The sequence below is a fragment of the Synchiropus splendidus genome, chromosome 14 (genome assembly GCF_027744825.2).
Source record: "Synchiropus splendidus isolate RoL2022-P1 chromosome 14, RoL_Sspl_1.0, whole genome shotgun sequence".
Classification (NCBI taxonomy): Eukaryota; Metazoa; Chordata; class Actinopteri; order Syngnathiformes; family Callionymidae; genus Synchiropus; species Synchiropus splendidus.
The window spans coordinates 5,383,257-5,401,207 of NC_071347.1; the positions used below are offsets into that span (position 1 = coordinate 5,383,257).

A 17,951-nucleotide genomic window follows, 5' to 3' on the forward strand; every position below is an offset into this window, starting at 1 on the left:
GAAGAAATATTCATCACAAGTTAACTATGATTTTAGTTTTAATGAAATGACTACAGCTCTTCACAGCAGTTGGAAAGGTGAAAAAAGGAGAGAGAAGCAAGTCGCTGCACAGATGGACTGATGCATGTAACCGATGCTGATATATGCAGTTCCTCCAAAATGACTATATAATAAATACATTTAAAGGCCAGAATACAGAGCCACGGAAGGTGTTTACCATCTCAGTGTCATGGTTTGCAGCCATGCTAATGAGGACCGCATGTACACAGGACCGGCAGCGTGGTGGTGGTGGTGGTGGGCTTGCAGCTCGCAGCCAGGCAGTGACTCAGACAGCATTTATCTCTGAGTTTAAGCAGCAACGACTGCTATATATTTAACACTGACACTCTAAACATGGTTTTAATCTCGTGCTCTTGTGCGCCGGTAATGATTCCTCCAGATATGTTTCTTGCTGCGATTGGAGTTCAGTGATGTGGCTGCTCATTAATAGATGCTACGCTAATGATAATGCATTTGTCTTTAACTGTAATTACAGCCATCAAAAAGCCTCACTGAAACCAGGACTGGGAAACACAGCTCACCAAGGCTGGTTCCTTCAGATGATGAGTATTTTGAACAAGCTAAAATGCTTTTCATTGGTGTTTGCTTCTTGAACCCAGAGTCCAAGCACCCGAAGTGTTCAGGAACCTGCGAGACAGCATCCAGTGACCCAGCAACACTATAGGGATGTGTACTGAGATCAGTGTCAAGCGAGGACAAAGCAGCAATCCAGAGAAGTTAGCCAGCGTTCCAGCAAAAATTTCAATACATCCACTGTAGCTGTCGCTTTTCTCCAAAGCGATTGACAGTCTTTCAATGCCAAATTTCTGCAGAGCAGGTGGTTTCCACTCAAGCAGATCTTTCTATGAACCTTTATTTTCATTGAAGCCCCTTTATACTTGCCCCCACATTCATCTGCGCGTTGTTTTGTGCCAACCAGTAACAGAAAGTATTTAAATACAGGAAGGAGACGTGGGGCAGCACAGCGCTGCGACAGCAAAGAAGGGAAGAATGGGATTACTCTACATGGAAGTTTAGGGATTGAAGCCCTGAACTGCTTCATTTGGAGGCAAACATTCCACAGGTGTTTGAGGTCAGACAAGGAACAGAATTGTTTTTTTGCGGTAGAAAACAGGACCTTGCAAATTGCAGACTCACTAAGGACAAATTTGAAGCCTCAACTTAACATCAGTGCTCCAACTACATCAGGGCAATGCAGAAAATGCTGACTGTATAATGAGACTGTCCAAGGGAACACTGCTTTTCAACTGTGGGAGGAATGGGGAGTGTGTGCTGAGGTCTTTGCAACCATGGAAGAACACATCTGCTACTTCACTGTGCTGCCTTATGCATACTACCGTGTGATAATAGAGGGACTACTAAGTATGAAATTGATGATGTGATATTTGTTTTGTTTTGCTGTTATTTGTCAATGATGAGAACATACAAACATACAATAACAAAAAGTATATATCTAATTTGTGTTTGTTTGTGTCTGTATAATGGAACTCCACTATTCAAAACACAAAAAAGATGTGTCATGATAATATTTGGGATTGTGACTGAAAGCCGTTTTCCGTCTCAGTAAAAGCTTCAAGAAAGGTCAGGCCTGCTGCATGGTGAAGGTGCCAGTGATCTGACAGATGACTCAGACAACACTTTCAAAAGATGTGAGAGGTGGACTCCTACCTTCATGTTGAGCTCAGGGGGATGAATAACACCCTAGATAGTTTTGACATTTTTAGCTTGTTAAATTGTAAAGTACATTTTTCAAGGTTATAAGACCAATAAGGTAATAGTTTGTGTTTGGTATTCAAATTACAGGGACATCATTGGAACCACTGGTCTTGCCTGACTCCGTATTATTTTGCATCTCTATGGAGCTTCCTCTCCTGGAATTCCTGACCTAATTGTCATTTTTCTTGTCGTCGTCTTATTTCTGTGACCACAGAAAATCTTATTCCTGCCTCAGTTTGGTTAAGAGTGTAGTTCTAAAATGCATTTGAACAGCGTAGTCTGTCTATGGGAGAGAAATTCAAACCTCCCTTGGTCAGACTGCACTATCTATAGAGCTAAACATGTTCGTTGTTTTTTTTATCTCCCGCCACGCATGATGTCTCATGCAGCCCCGCACAACACGCGATCCATACCACCTCACCAGGGACAGTACGCGGAAAGGAAAGGAAGGAAAACATTCCTTGAAACACCTATGCATAACATGCAACACTGAAGCCTGCCTTTGTAGTCAAGATGATCTAATACCATTATACACAATGGAGAAGGTATGTGTGTGTATAACTAGACGTTGCATTGGTCCTCAGGTCTGTGTCACTGTCTGTGAAGCCTGATATCAGACTCCTAGTCAGGCCATCACCTACAGGCCCATTTATGCTCAGCCCACAGTCAAAAGCTTATGACAACAGACTCCAAAACAAACAAGACCACTGTAGTAGAAGTATGGATGATACACTTGAGGATAACAGAGGCAGCAGTGTGGGAGGCTGGTTGGCGAGGCTGCGTCCAGATCCAGATCTACGTCTAACGTTGAGCTCAAATGGACCTTGAGTCTGACTAGTAAGTGTTGGACTGTTTCGATATGTTGATGTACTTTTCTGACCTCTTGAACCAGTTGGCTGGCATCATCAGAGTTCAAGAGGCCACTTTTGTACTCCAACCATCCTAAGCAGCCAGGTATGACTGTACTTTATTACTTGATAATACACACTAAAATCAACATGGTGATGAAACCAGATGTGCTGCCTATCAAACGGAAACAACATATTCCTGTTTCAACTGTACTTGGGCTGCAGAGAATTTAGAAACAGCTGGTACAGAAACTATAGAAATGACAGTTCTCCATTAATTTTAGCATTTATTCATTGGTGAACATGGTTGGTCCGATTTTATAATTGTACCTTTTGCTGGTCAAAGTACCATGAGCTTTCACTTTTATTGCACCACACAGTAGAATGCTGTGCTTCTGTGATATACTGTAGATTCAACTCTCTGAAGAATGTCCGCCTGTTCCTCCAGCTTCTGATCCTGCCGTTCCAGCTTCATCTGCTGCACCTCTAGCTTCACCTGCTGCACTTCCAGCTTCACCTGCTGCACATCCAGTTTCACCTGCTGCTCTTCCAGCTTCTCCTTCTGCACTTCCAGCTTCATCTGCTGCACTTCCAGGTTGACCTCCTGCTCCTCCAGCTTCTCCTGCTGGTAGACATGCAAAGCTCCGGACAGGGTCACAAAAGCATCCGTCAGACTTTTATTTAGGCTGTCGAGCTCGGCGTTGTAGTCATTGAGGTTTGCCACTCGCATTGCCACGTTTTTTCCCTGGATCTTTTTGACCAATTCCTCTCCCGATTTCAGAATCTCAGACAGAGTGGTCAAAGCCAGGTTGATGTCTTCAGAGTGTTTGTCCACCTGCTTCTCCTGGATGATCTTCACCAGATTATTGATGGCTTCCAGTCGAGTTGCCAAGTGGGGGTATTTTTCTTTGAGGCTCTTCATATCGTAATATGTATAGTATATGGTCATTAATGGCTTAACCAATTCCATGTTGACCTGAAGGAGCAGCAGAGGAAAAACTTGAAGATTTCAGATGCAACACTGAAGTTTGATTTTCATTTTTAGTTTTTCTTCACAACAAACTTTCCTGATGACTGCGATATTTGAGACTATTGAAACATAAAAAATAGAAACGGTTTTCCAGCCACAATCTTAAATATGAATATAGTCTCATGCTAAATAATAAAGATTCAGACTTACAGGTTGCAGGAGTCCGTGTTATATCGGTGAAGAGGCACAATAAAGTAATAGTGAAGTAAGTGACGGCCTTGTCAGAAGGATTTCATTCATACCAGGTCCATAAAATAAAGTTGGACTTTGGACCGTTGCTGTGGGTCCTAACTTGTTATGTGCATTGACTCATACCTGTTGCCGTAAGGAATATCTACTTAAATGCAATAGAAAAAAAAAAAAATTCAAGACAGATTAAAATGAGAAGTAGCTGCAACTTTCTTGGGGGAAGTTCAACCGTAATATTTTTCCACTTTCATCAAGAATGGTATATTCACTTTGCTTTAGGAGAGAGTTGCATTTATGGATCAACTAAGTCAGTACTTTAAAATGGGAAGTAAATGTGAATATTAACATACATGGGGAAAAATGTGGAAATACGCATGTGGAAATGAACATGGAAATTGAAAACTATATTTCCTTATTTATTACCAGATTTATTTCTCAACAAAAGTGTAACACAGAGGTGGGCAGTTAAATTTCCTAAAGGGCCACATTATAAACTGTGACTCTTGTGAGGGGCCATAATGCCAAAGGAAAAGCGCAAATGACTCCGAAATGTGATGGAAAAGAATCTTAAGTAATGAGGTTGAAATGAACCATAAAAGGTTCAATTGAAGCAAGGGTATTAAGAAGTGTAAATTTGGCATAAACCATATAAAAAAAATCATTTTATATGCATTTTAGTTGAATAGAAATCATAATTAGAGGATGAAAAGGCAATTTATTTCAAAATATATTTTGAATTTTCTGTCAAGGAATTTTGAGGAAAATACTAAAATAACAAATGAAAATAAGAAACAAAAATGTAGTCAGGAATGTGTTGTATTTACAAGTCGTGGCTAAAACAGGATTTTAAAAAAATGCCAGAAAATGACAAGTTATCAGTTGCATAGTTTTAGTCTGACCTCATGAGGACCGCAAAAACACAGGCAAAGGGCTGCATATGGCCGCCGGGCCTCACTTTGCCCAGGTCTGATGTAACATATCGGTAACTGTTGTTGACACATTGGGCTTTCAAGTAAATAGTCTGATAATGTGCCCCCTCCCTTGGTAACACTGCCACATGTTTGAAGAGGTGTTTGGGGTGAGGATTTCGGGCATTCCAGTTACCCCTGAAGTGAGAACTGGGAATTTGGTGATAGCTGTATTCAGTTCCAGTTATCTAAAATACATGCTCCATTTGCAACAAGAACACAGACAGGATGAAGAGAAAACCACAAATTCACCATTTTTTTTAACTTGTAACTACACTGATTCAAAACTTCAACTTCCTGTTTACGTTCAAGGGAAGCCATTTTGATTTGCTGTGACTCGGGCTGGTGAAGATTCTCTGTCTTTCGACTTGGAAATCTTCGTGTGACATCAGTTATGAGCACAACTGGTACGTTCCATTCAATCTCATGCTAAACATCACAACATTCATTTTTTGAATTACATAGCTATTATGTAGTTTAATGTAGCTTGCTCAGATTGTTGCAAATGCAAAAACAGTTGAAGATGATCAAGCTACATTTATAAATACTTTCATTACTCACAGTTGTCAGTAAAATCAATTGCATAGTTATGAAGCCACTTAAAAAGCAAAAGACTATTTAGACATTTAGACTGTCACTGAACAGTGAAGGTCAAGACTAAAATAAAAAGTGAAACTAAAGTAATCATGTCTCCTTCCTGGCGACTGCAGCCAGTTGATAAGATAAAACTCAACCTTGGAACAAACATTGCAGTATAATGGGCCACTTAGCACTGTTAAGAAAAGTGGTTACATTGTGTGCTTTGCAGTGTGACAGGTGACATCTTAAGGGAAAGTAGAATATGCAGCATAACAAAGCAGACACGGTCACATGACACTGTTAATGGAGTGAATTCAAAAGAGGCAGATGTTTGGGAGCAAGCAACTCGAGCGTTCCTTCACTTCATGGAGGATGGGTGAAGGGATGTGCTTAACTGTGGGAGAACATGCTGTTATTGACTATCTGGCTTTGTCGTGTTCCCAGAAAAAGATGCATGTGCTTTACATTCGTCAGAGTCTGGAATTTTAAAGAACCAAACCATAAAAAAAACGGACACATTTCCAGAAACAGATCATTAATCCAAGTTCAGCAACAAGCACCCTGCACTTAACCGCATTCAATTCCCCCTTGCTTTAGTTCATCTCCAGCCAGCCTGTTGACAAATGAACGCTCCGTCATCAGGACATATCTTAACTTCATCATTTGTTCCTGTTAGCCGACGTCCAGCCACTCGTCAACGCCCTCGTTCGTCTTATCTTCCCGTCTAACTTATTGTCAAGTTGCTTACATTTATTACGATGTGTGCTGTGTTTCCCAGTCGCTGTTGATAAATGTGAGCTAATCGCTGGCGTCGGACTTTGCAGCTCCACTCATCGATCACACCTCGGTAAGAATGTCTCCACAGGATTATTAACCAGAGTTATGACACACTGTGGCTCTTTAAGAAAATGTCTTGTGATAAATGACGGAACAATCAAGTGCTCTCATTCATCCTTGGACGGTTTCAGTGTTGCTGAGTGGAGAGGAAACGGTTTCATCATGGACTCTTCAAACTTGAATTGACCTGAATGCTTTTGGTTCCCACTGAATGATCCTGCTTATTCACAACTACGCAGTAGGGTTACACTGGCGTCCTTTAAATAAAAGCCCACCCCACATAGCGCCACGCTCCCTTCTTGCCCCAAAGCAAAGGTGAGATTTGCAAAGAAAAGGTGAGACGCTCTCCATTTTGTTTGTGTCAGACCTACTGTCTACAAAACTGCTACTCTTTTGTACCCTTTAACTAAAATTTGCTGTAACATTCTGTATGTATATTTTGCATTCTGTACTCTATATTTGTATTTTGTGCTCCAAAATGCTTTGGTTGATGTTTTTTTACATAGTTATTTTTGGAAGTGAAATGAATTACCTTTTCAGTTATAAAGAGGTCAATTGTCACAATATAAGGACCACTTGAGTCATGATCAATGGTGGAACATGTGGTCGATGCTGAGCACAAGGTGATGATAGCTCATCACTAACATCACCTTCATAATGCCCCAGAAGCTGTTAACAGCTGCCGAGTCTCCATCATCATGGCTACTGTGCAACCGAGAGACAAAGACGGGCCATAAACAAAGAAAATGCGCGCCCATTTTCAACAGTTTTCCATTTAATATTCCTATTCTCTCTGCCATACCACAGAAAAACTAAACTGTGGTGGTGACATGACGGACTGGACAGGTGATGCCCACAATGCACCTGAGCACACTTTGCAGATTGCTGCGTAATAAAGTCAAAGATGACACAACATTTCGTTTGTCATTTTAAACCCTCCTCCCTGGGATTTATGATTGGTCCAGACCATGGGGCAGCTATCCCACCCCTCGTCTCCCCTAAGGTTTTAGCACTGTTACAATGTTTCTTTAATCATTGTTAAACTCGCCACCATTTCGTAATGAACTGCGTTCCTCAGCTACAATTCCACCAACTACGGTGGCCTCAGGTGAACATACTATGATGCTGAACCGCAGTCGTGAACGCACGAGTCCAACCGTGAATACATTTAAGCACGTACATTATGTTGGATGTAGTTGCATTGACGTGTATCTCAGTACATATTTTTTAGGCTACTATGATGTATATGTTTCTCATACAAAATATGTTTATATATTTAACGCTGAGTTAAATGAGTAATATGTGTGAAATCGCGACCTTTTTTTAGCTGTAGTTTGTTCAAACTACTGTGAGGTGGGAATACAAGCTACTCTAGCTTTTGGCTAGCACCATGACACCAACAGCACAAATGTTATCGCAGAAACCAAAACAAGAATTAAAAATAGATATCGTATCGTAGTACATATAGTATATGCTTATTATTGGCTTGACCAATTCCATATTGACAGAACAGCGAAGAAATACTTGTATCATGAAGATTCCAGATGGAATTTTGAAGTTTGATTTTCATTATATATATATATATATCTATATATATATATATACAGGGAATGAAGCAGGTGGCATGCATCTCAGCCATTTGATCGTGTTCATTGCAGATTCGTCTCTAAGCAGTACATGAAATAATCTTCACTCATTAGCTTAGCACTCAACATTTTTCCTTCATACCATCACTGCAGAGGTATTCTGGTCAGAAGGGAAGCGGTGCGCCTTCTGAGAGCAAGCGGGGTCCTCGGTGTCAATTCAGGTGCAATAATAAAGAGGAGCTAGTTTCCTTCCAGGTTTAGCAATTGACAAAAAGCAGAGAAACCCACTTTCCCCGCCAAGTTCGTCTCCACTGGTGATTTGTGGGTCTCACAGGAGGGAAAGTCCTCTGGGTTGAAATCTGCACACAATGTGCTCCGCGGGAGTGATGGATGATGCACAACCCACCACATTTGTCTGAACTTTACACTTGCAAGTATCACTTGCTGGAGAAACTTGGCTGAAAGTCCACCAGTAGACAGCGAAGGTAAAGTAGGAGAAAAGGGGATGCAACTATAAACTTCTCATCCACTGTTGGCATTTGGTGAATTGGAAAGAAAATAAGTGGCCTCAGTGATGGCTTCATGGTTGGAGCTAACATGGTGAGGATATGTTCATACTGACACATATTTTCTGTCTAGTCTTCATAACATCCTTAACTTCCTCACTCACAGATCTCTACTAGCAGAATGGCTAGTGGAGTAAGACTGGAGCGTGTTGTTGCAGATACGGCTGCATTGATGAACTGGACAACGGTTTATAGCCATTCAGCAAGTGTCTTTCACTTCTTTTTACACAGAATGTGCCAGTGATGGACAAACATTCCATGATACAACAGAGGGAAACATTGTCCTCACTCTGATAAAAAGGTAACGCCCAGGGTAGCAGGATACGCCGTGGATATACCTCAACTGTATGTTATGGATGGATGACCACAGTCAATATTTGACGGCATCGTGGTGAGAATTCATAGGAAAATAACTGACAAAATGCCTGACAAAATCTAAGACCCTCCAGGAAAAAAAGCAAAGTAGAAAATAAAAGCTTTTTTTGATTTGCAGGATTAGAGGCGAACACAAGACCATGTCATCACTCACATGATACAGTAGATGCAGGATATCATGATAGTGACTGAGAGTTGAAATGCATGGTCATTCATCTTTGTCTTCTGTAAACATCAGAGGATGAGAAACGCAGACAAGCATAATCATATTTTAGGACTTAATATAATAATATATTATATAATATATAATAATAATATATTTTTAGTTTTGAAAAATGACCTGATTTTATCTTCATTCTGCTCCTTTTCAATCCCGGACTGGACCACGAAAACTGAAGACTTGTTGGTCGTGAACATCTATGGACCTTGCGTTGTTGCTTCTAAAATGCTCCTGACGTCTAATCTAATCTATTTTCAAGTGGACCAATGTTGACCCCAAAGTCAGCGTTCCACATTGAGACATAGGTGCTGCAACAGAGTCAAATCTACCTCCACCTGTGTGACCTCCAAAAGGCTGTGCATGTTGTGGTGACATGTCACTTGGTTTATATGGCACCTCATGTGGCTCTGTGCTGGAAGCCCCTCGACTATAGCACATTATTATTTGAGGTACTATATATACACCAGATGGCATAATTGAATATACAGAGTGAAAGGAGCGCCACCCTGTCTTTCTTGCATGACATGCTGCCTACGGTGGAAGGTAGAGAATGTGCCTCAGTGAAAAGCCTCATGTGCCGACATACAACGCTGAAGGCTGACGTCTCCGACAGCATAGGAAACTAACATCACTTCAAGATAGTCTGTATTCAACACCTGAGAATGTACTGTTTACACCAGTTTTTCCCTCATGTCAGACATTTATTTACTAAAGTATTTTCCACGCATGTGAACACATGATGGTAGTCATGTTCGAGGACCACCAAATGTAACTGAATGCTTCAGTAGACCTTCAGAACAACATCAAGGTCATGCAACAGTTGACACCATTGAGGTTTGTAACTTTAATCACTTGACAATGGGATCAACAATCATACAACAATGACAATGATCTTTTGAATCTTGCTAGACTTGCTGAATGAGACAATTTGTCAACTGTATCACGTGTCTTATGGATTTTAAAGCAGCAGAGTTAGTAGCCCGTCTATTTTTTTTCGCAAATGGACATTCCCTAAACTCACACCCATCTGGTCAAATGGACGTCCGTTTAAAGTCTGGCTCTTCTCTTGTATTGCCATTTTAAAGGAAACTTTTTTGTTGATGCCACGTGCCCAATGTGAGGTTAAAGTTTAGGAAAGTATTACATAAGCAGCTCAAATGTTCCGCGTCCGTTTGCTGTTTCCCGTATGCGTGGAACAACAGAAGTCCGTTCTGTCGTACGCTTTAATAATAGACCCTGCAAAGAAGCATATTGTCTAAGTGCTTTGTTCCATGGCTTTGGCGTGCTAGCGTAGCAACATAACAAAGTTGCCCAGAGAAAGTTTTGCTCAGTTCGCTCTACAGAAGCAAAAGTGTGTATTCTTAGCATCCGTTGAAGCTCTGTGTACAAGAAGCCAGTACGATGGACCAACAATTTGCTTCATGTTCAGCCACCGGCGAGATAATTGAACCTCCAGAGGAATAATTAGGCGACTCGATGAAAGCGACAAACCTTTTTTGGCTTCACCACCAAATGTCACATTTTTCCCTTTTGAAATGCGAAATCCTCCACTTTGCCTTTGCCGCAGGAGAATTCTTACACTGCAATCTGATTTTTTTTTTTCCAACACCAAAATGATGAAATCGGTGCTTTGGAAAATCTATTAATACAAACCGCACAAAGGTTGTAGCCAACAGATCCATGTTGACTCCGACACGACATTTCAGGGTCAAACACTCTACAGGCCAAGTTTTTTGGACTTAAAAGTTGTTATTATTCTGGATCCTGTTCACATTCAGTTTGAGACAACTATGCTTTCACGTTCTTTCCTGTACACCATCCTGGCAACTATAGCACATGAAGCTATTGCATTTAGCATGCTGGCTAATAAGCAGCATTGCAGTAGTCCAAACGCCAAGTCAAGGCACTGGTCAACTGTTGCTCGGGGAGGAAGTTTGAAGTCCAGCATTAGACAAAAATAACAAAGTCGTTCTACAATAATGATGCACCATAACGTTAGCATGAGCTGCTAACAAACCACTGATCAATGTTTGTATTGGATTGCATTGAATAAGGCAATTTTGGACTAGAAAATGGTCTATTTCCACCCTAACTTCTGAACTGCTTCTGTTGAGTATGAGTGGGCAATATCTCACACTTCCACAGGGTTCTCAAGTCTCACGTATTGACCATATGACACACGCATTCTGACCACACTAACATGCAATCCCACCATGCGAAAACAGCTTTCGTGGAACATCTTAACTCACTCTGTGTATCGCCAGACTTCCCCATGATGCAACATGATGAGAGCGCAGCACAGTTGCAGCTTTCTCCCGTGTTGTGCTGCGCTCCCTTCGTCACCATCACGGATGCCGGTGGAAGACCCCAGCAAGATTGCTCTCAAAACACTACCACTCTTAACTGCAGCAACATGGGAGCGTCTAGATTCAGTCCTGCCCCAAATATGACACAGAAACTGCACCTGGAACCTCAACTTCAGTCTGAGTTTAAACGTTACCAACTTCAGACGAGAGCTGACGCCTGCAGTGTTAATACGGAGTACGTGTTCACCGCTAATGACGAACGGGTGGAAGGAGCCCGAGGAGCCCTCGACGGGGAACCAGCCGTGTGAAGTCAAGTGCAAAATTGATATTTGAGGACAGCTGATGCATTGTGAAAGCTGCCGCACTCTCTGTCCCGGCGATGCGAGAGTGTTTCTATCGCAGCTTCATCAGCAGGGGTCTGCGTACAGCTGTGGGGGGAATGTTTCACGGTGACAAGGACACTTCTGTCCAAATCACCCTTAATTATTGAAGCCAGTCAAACGTACGTCAGCGTAAAGATGACCTGGACACTGACAAACTGTACCTTGCATTCATCTAAAAACCAGCAAAAACGTGCGCTTCTGTTGTAAATACAGGTCTCACTCAGCTTCACGTCATGATGAATAGCAGCAAATTAGGTTAAGCATATTTACAGTTTACTGAATAAAAACATATTAGTTAAGGAGTCTTTCTGCTCGCTGTGCATTTATATCTGCAGCAGTTCTCCTCCTGGGACCGCACACCACCTGCACCCCCCACCATACATCCACAGTTGGCGGCCATGATGGATGGTAGAGCAGAATGGGCTACATTTCCCGGAGGGCTCCGCGTCTCCAGCAGGTTAAACAGCGCTCAGCAGAGAGCTGATTCTCAGACGGTTCACAGTGAACTCCTGGTGTTTTGGTTTTTTTTTCATCATCATCTGGACACAGAAGTCACTTTTATCATGAAGCCACCACCTCAGATGAGATTTGAACATGCAGCCAACATACTGTGCTTCAAACTGGGCCACAAAACAACAAAATTAATATATTCATTTCTGTTCAAGTTTTGCTTACGCAGACAAAAACAAAACCTTTTTTGTGAAGTTTATGAACAAACCCATGCTTATTTCTGATCAGGCTTTTATTTTGAAGGTCAGTTTTTTTCAATTTGTTCAGTCGTGCTTTACAAAGATGGAACATGGGGGCATGCGTTCATCTAGTCGGAAGAACAAGTGCCGTGATTTCCGGACTATAAACCGCTACTTTTTTAAAATCAGAGGCTTTTTATTGACCCATAAAGCGCTCAAAATGCGTAGTTTTCAGCCGCGTGTCTACAGCACCAGCAACAGAGTCGATCGCCTGGAGGTCTGGAATTGAGAAGCAGCCACTGAGATCAGCTGTGGCGTCGGACCTTTGGGCAACTGGGTGAAAAACAGCACATTTTGCCATGATTCCGCTTTTATTTTGGTCACGTGAGTCCTGTTTTGCTTTCTCCCTCGTTTCTTCCTGTTCCTGTGGCACACGGCTGGAGCCAATCAACCCCTGATCACCTGAGTACAAGAGCACCTGGACTCCAGCAACATGTGCCAGATTGTCTCCTATTGTTCCTGTGGTAAATTGGTTCTCCTTGTTTGTTCTCTGTCTGTGCTCTAGTTTGCTCATTTTTTTGACTACACTCTTTGCAACCCTGGTGCCTGAGTTAGAGTTTAGTTCCTTCCTCTGTTTCTGCGTGTTTCCTGGTTTATTCTGTGATTTTACTATCTCTGTTCATTGTGCTTTTGTCTCCGTTTCCAGATTCGAGTTTGTTTGTTTCTCCTGGTTCGGTGACACTTTCAGTTGTGGTTTTATTGTTTGTTAAACATTAAAATATTTTGACTTGCTCCTGCTTCCTGTGACTTTCACCACTGCACTTGTGTCCCGCTTCACGTCTTGACCCGTGACAATTTTGAGGGTTTTAATGTGAATAAAAGATGTGAAACGCTGTCTCGAGACAGGTGAGTTGAGCTCAAAAGTCTGACGTGGACACAAGCGAGTCAGGTTTTGGTCGCGGACTTGATCCCGGCTGAAGAGCTGCACCTTGTCTCACGAAACTCTTCACAGAGGAGGTGAGCTTCTCACCTCAGGGGACTCGGCGCTAGATGCTGGAAACTACGTGTGGTGCCCACAAATATAATAAATGCCGGGCAGTAAAGGGTCGCTTTTAGAGGCGGAACATTATTACCGAACCTGCATCCACTCTTGGGTCTTCACCTGTTCATGATGTTGCATAAAACACTTCTCTCCATCTATCCATTCATTATGCCTCTACCCAGGAGAAACAATTAACTTATAATCATTTCATCAATTCCTCATTACCCTTGTAGCTTTCTACTTCTTCTCACCCGCCCATGATTCTACGCTCCTCTCACAGATATCATGCCAGGGAAGCAAACAGCTTTTACCCTACTCAGCCGCTGTCCTGCCTTATTAGTTCCTGTAGATCTATCTTTTTATAACATGAGAAAAAATACATAAGAAAAAAAAATACAGAATCAGGGTTTTCCCTTAAAGCTAAAAAGGCTTCAAGGTGTTTCCATTATTTTGTCCAACCCCTGTAGATCGGTTCAAGTCAACTCATCCTCACCCCCACGGTGTAATATGTGAACTTTTGCGTTCTGTACTGACACCAAAGGTAGCCTTCCACATTGCATGTTGACATATAGGCATTTCTATGGAGTACAAAACATTTCCCTTCATGTGTCACGTTCCATGGACAAGGAGCATCGCACAAAGAGTGGCACAGTGGCGACGTTCGGAAACTTTATTCACTGACTTACATTGGATTCCAGGTGTCAAAATGTCACTGTTACTTAAACAAATGGCTGTTTGAGGGGCTGTTGCATGTAGAACAAAACTAACCCCAATGCCTGTCTTTCTTTTATGTGACAACGTCAGGATATGCTGTGTAAGCTGGAACGTGCTTCCACTGAAAGCCTAACGTGTCAACATGCAACGCTGAAGGCTTCCTTCCGCTTGACGCAAAAACCACTTCCCCAATGTCAGTATATGACACTGTGGGAGTGAGGATGGGTTCTTCAAGTGCAAGATAAGTCTCTGATAAAAATGTTTTAATAAATGAAACCATTGTCACTTCATGAGCCCATATGAGGGCATGGAACTGAGCTGGAGTAGGTGTTGCTGGAGGACCTCCAGACTAGACTCTCTTTTACATGTGTCGCCCCCACATCTATCTGGATGGATGTGGTAACACAGTCAGATACCTGGCACACACTCACCTTGACCTGATGGCGCTAGAACCACCCTCCTGTGAGCAGCACTGTCATTGACAGCGCAATCTCCCACCAGAAAATCTCGCTGTAAATTATCCAGTCTTTGGAACCTCACTAGTTAGATTTCATTTCTTGTGCTCTCCAAGGTAGCCTGCAGGGAAGCAGGCTTCAGCTTAACAACATCCATACTTGTCAGAAATTTTCAGGAAGTTTAATTTAAAGAACTATTTTAAATTTCTCAGCACAATTCCAGCGATGATAAATGCCTCAGAATGTAGTTTGAATATTAAGTGGAGAGCCAGAAGCCTCAGGAGAGGCGTCCGAATATCAGCCTCTGGCCTGCTGGGACTCCGGCCGCCATTCTTGCCTAGAGATGTCACGTGCTCAGGTGGGACACTCTTTTTTCCAGGTTTCCTTGAGGTGAATTGGGACCTTGTTGGCCTGCAGTTGTCACTGCTCCGAGATGGGACCGTTTTAGTCCAACACTGCCCTTCAACTAGCCGTTCTCACCCCAACATTAATCATTCGCAGGCAGCAGAGTCTCAGTGGAAAGACCCTCGCTGTCACCAAGACCCTCGCTGTCCCCTCATCCACAGAGACCATGGTGGCGGTTCCTGTCCTCCCACTATCTCCTGCCTCCGGACTGTTTCGCTCCCTCCTTAAGCTGCTCACCAACTTAAAAGCTTCTTCCTCAGGCTTCTTCAGTGTTACAACAGCGTCTGCTCAGGGCTGGACAAATAGCTTCGAGTAAACAGTCATGTCAGGCAGTAATACAAGGCATTAGAGGGCGGAAATCGTACATGTTTTACTCTGTGCTACACTGTGTCACAATTCATTTTAAATAAACTTTCCGTCAACCAAATTCATCATCTATGTAGTTCCAACAAAATATTTAATAATACTGCCACTGCCAATCCACAGATTCCTATGTATTCCACTCTAACAAAGGCTGTAGCCAGTAAAGTACTCCAACTGTAATGTAACTCACGGAAGCTTCAATAACAGAAGAATTATAATAGATGCAGTTTTTTTAACCAAAACACCACAACACAAAGGCATAAAACTAAGAGGAGACACATGAAAACCATCTGTCCTGATGTCATTTCCACCTCCTGCCTAGTTTAGTGAGCAATTCAGAACAGATAGATTTTCCCAAATGATATTTTTTTAACATTGTGCATGCTTCTATTTAACATATATATTTTGTCAAGAATGTTTTTTGTGAGTCCGTTTTAATTTGCATGCTACTGCGGTTTGTTTTCATCAGCAGGCCAAATCGCTGATTCAATTTAAAAGCACTTTATGTCAATTATTTTTTTAAATATGGCAAATAACTACTGATTGTGTGGTCTGAGTTTTTTTTTTCCTGAAGCTTGGGATTATATTGGATTTTTGCTGAATCATAAAATGTCATTTTGCTTATCTGAGAATGAAAGAGACCTGTCTTCTCATGCAAGTCAGAATAAAGGTTACAACACTTACGTGCCCAGGCTCTTTGATTTCACTAGATATACTCCAACAATGATAGCATCTCTGTCACACTGTGTGTACCACGATCCATAAATACATCCGTTATATTATATACTGTTATTAGACTGTCATTGTGGCACGCCACATCGCACAATCAAAAAAGAACAGCAAGTCCATATTTCCTTCTTTTGTGAACGTAATATGCAAGAGCAATGGAAAAGCAGTGCAATATTGTAACGTACAACGTACAACAAAAGGTCAGTAACAAGTAATAAATAATGCTTTGTGTTTCCAAAGTTGCCCAACACTGTCTATACATAAGGACAAAGTGCTTTATGACTAAACTGTTTTGAGACAAAGATAAATAGTGTTTTACGCACTGATAGCTTCCCTTGCCATCATGTAATCCAGAGAAGAAATCTTGCCCTTCAAACTATAAGAATCACTCAACAGCGCAACCATCATTACATGGTAAATGTGGAATCTATTAAGAACATAACCGGCAGCTTCTACAGTGCAGACGAGAAGATGCTCCTATGTCCCTTTCCTGCGGGGTGTTTTTAATCTCCTAGTTCTTGAGGCGCATAGGTGTTTGAACTATGGGACTGGAAGCATCTCAGTTTTACTGCTACCATTGTGCACCTTCTGAAAACTTCTATCAAACTATGAAAAACAAATTATAATCCAGGTACCTGCAACTAAGTCCACACTCCCAGTCTCTTATAGCCCTTTCACTCAACCATCAGTGATGTCTTGTCTGTGTGTCTGTTAAATGTAGAGCGACACATCCCAGCATGAGCTCACTTTATTTATTTATTCACCTTTTTCTTCATTCATAAACTGTTGGGGGAAACAGGTCCTAACCCTACCCCTCTCTCACCACCATAGACGGCTCCTCCCACTTGCAGCGTCAGACAGGTAAACATGGTGTTTGAGAAATCCCCTTCAGTCTGAGTGTAGATGCGTTTCATATGGATGTGTCTGTATTGTTGGTTGGCTCTTATTTAGTTTAATAGTTTGACTTGGCTCAAGTCAAGACACAACTCCACCACAAGGCCATATAACAAGCAGCTTTTACGTTTGGACATACAAGTTTTTGCCACAGTAGACACATTAAAGTTGCGTATTCCAGTGAGAAATACTGTGTGATGGGTGCCCTTTTTTCTGGCTGGAGAAAATGTCTGTGCACCTGCCTGTGATTCGGTATGACTATGTAATGACATAGGCCACAAGGCGGCCTAGTGGTTAGCACTCTCACCTTGCAGCAAGAAGGTTGCAGGTTCATTCACTGCAATGCTACATTGCTGCTGCAGGTTTATTGTGTTCCATAGTGAGGCACATCTTATGAATGGTGCTTATCTCATCAGATTCATCCATTGTAGTGTTTAGCCAGCGCTAACTTTCCCACCCAAACTTCAACCCTCACAAGGTCTCGCTGTCTATGACAGCAGGATGCTGAAAGGGGATAGTGCCCAGACGCCTGAAAACAACTCTGAAACACGAGCATCGGCAAGTGCTTATTTATTATATATCGATATTACGAACCTCAAATATCAATGTAGTTTTGCAAAAGCAACTATAGTGACATTTGAGTGCATGACTATTTGTACTGTTTGTACATGTGTTGCTATTGTTCACTCATCATCACTTGCTTCTTGTTTTGCCAGCTTGGGAATACTGCTATTATATATATATATATATATATATATATATATATATATATATATATATATATATATATATATATATATATATATATATATATATATATATATGCCATTACAGATCATTTGGGTTAATGTCAGCCTGTCTCTCCGTGGAAGTATGTAATGTGTGTGTGTGCGTGTGTGTATGTCATCATGCTAATGTGCATATATGAAGGTTTTAAGGGAATATAATACATTTTTCATGAAGACATTGCAGCCCAGTGCGTCATCACTCAGAAGAT

The 17,951-nt window shown here is 41.7% G+C and overlaps 1 long non-coding RNA gene across 1 annotated transcript; it reads left to right on the forward strand.

The window, feature by feature from the left end:
• The first annotated feature begins 5,147 nt into the window (after positions 1 to 5,147).
• Positions 5,148 to 6,582, forward strand: LOC128771331 (uncharacterized). Its single transcript, XR_008416610.1, has 3 exons — positions 5,148 to 5,218; positions 6,169 to 6,237; positions 6,359 to 6,582. It is a non-coding gene; the product is annotated as an uncharacterized LOC128771331 (long non-coding RNA).
• Positions 6,583 to 17,951: the final 11,369 nt, after the last annotated feature.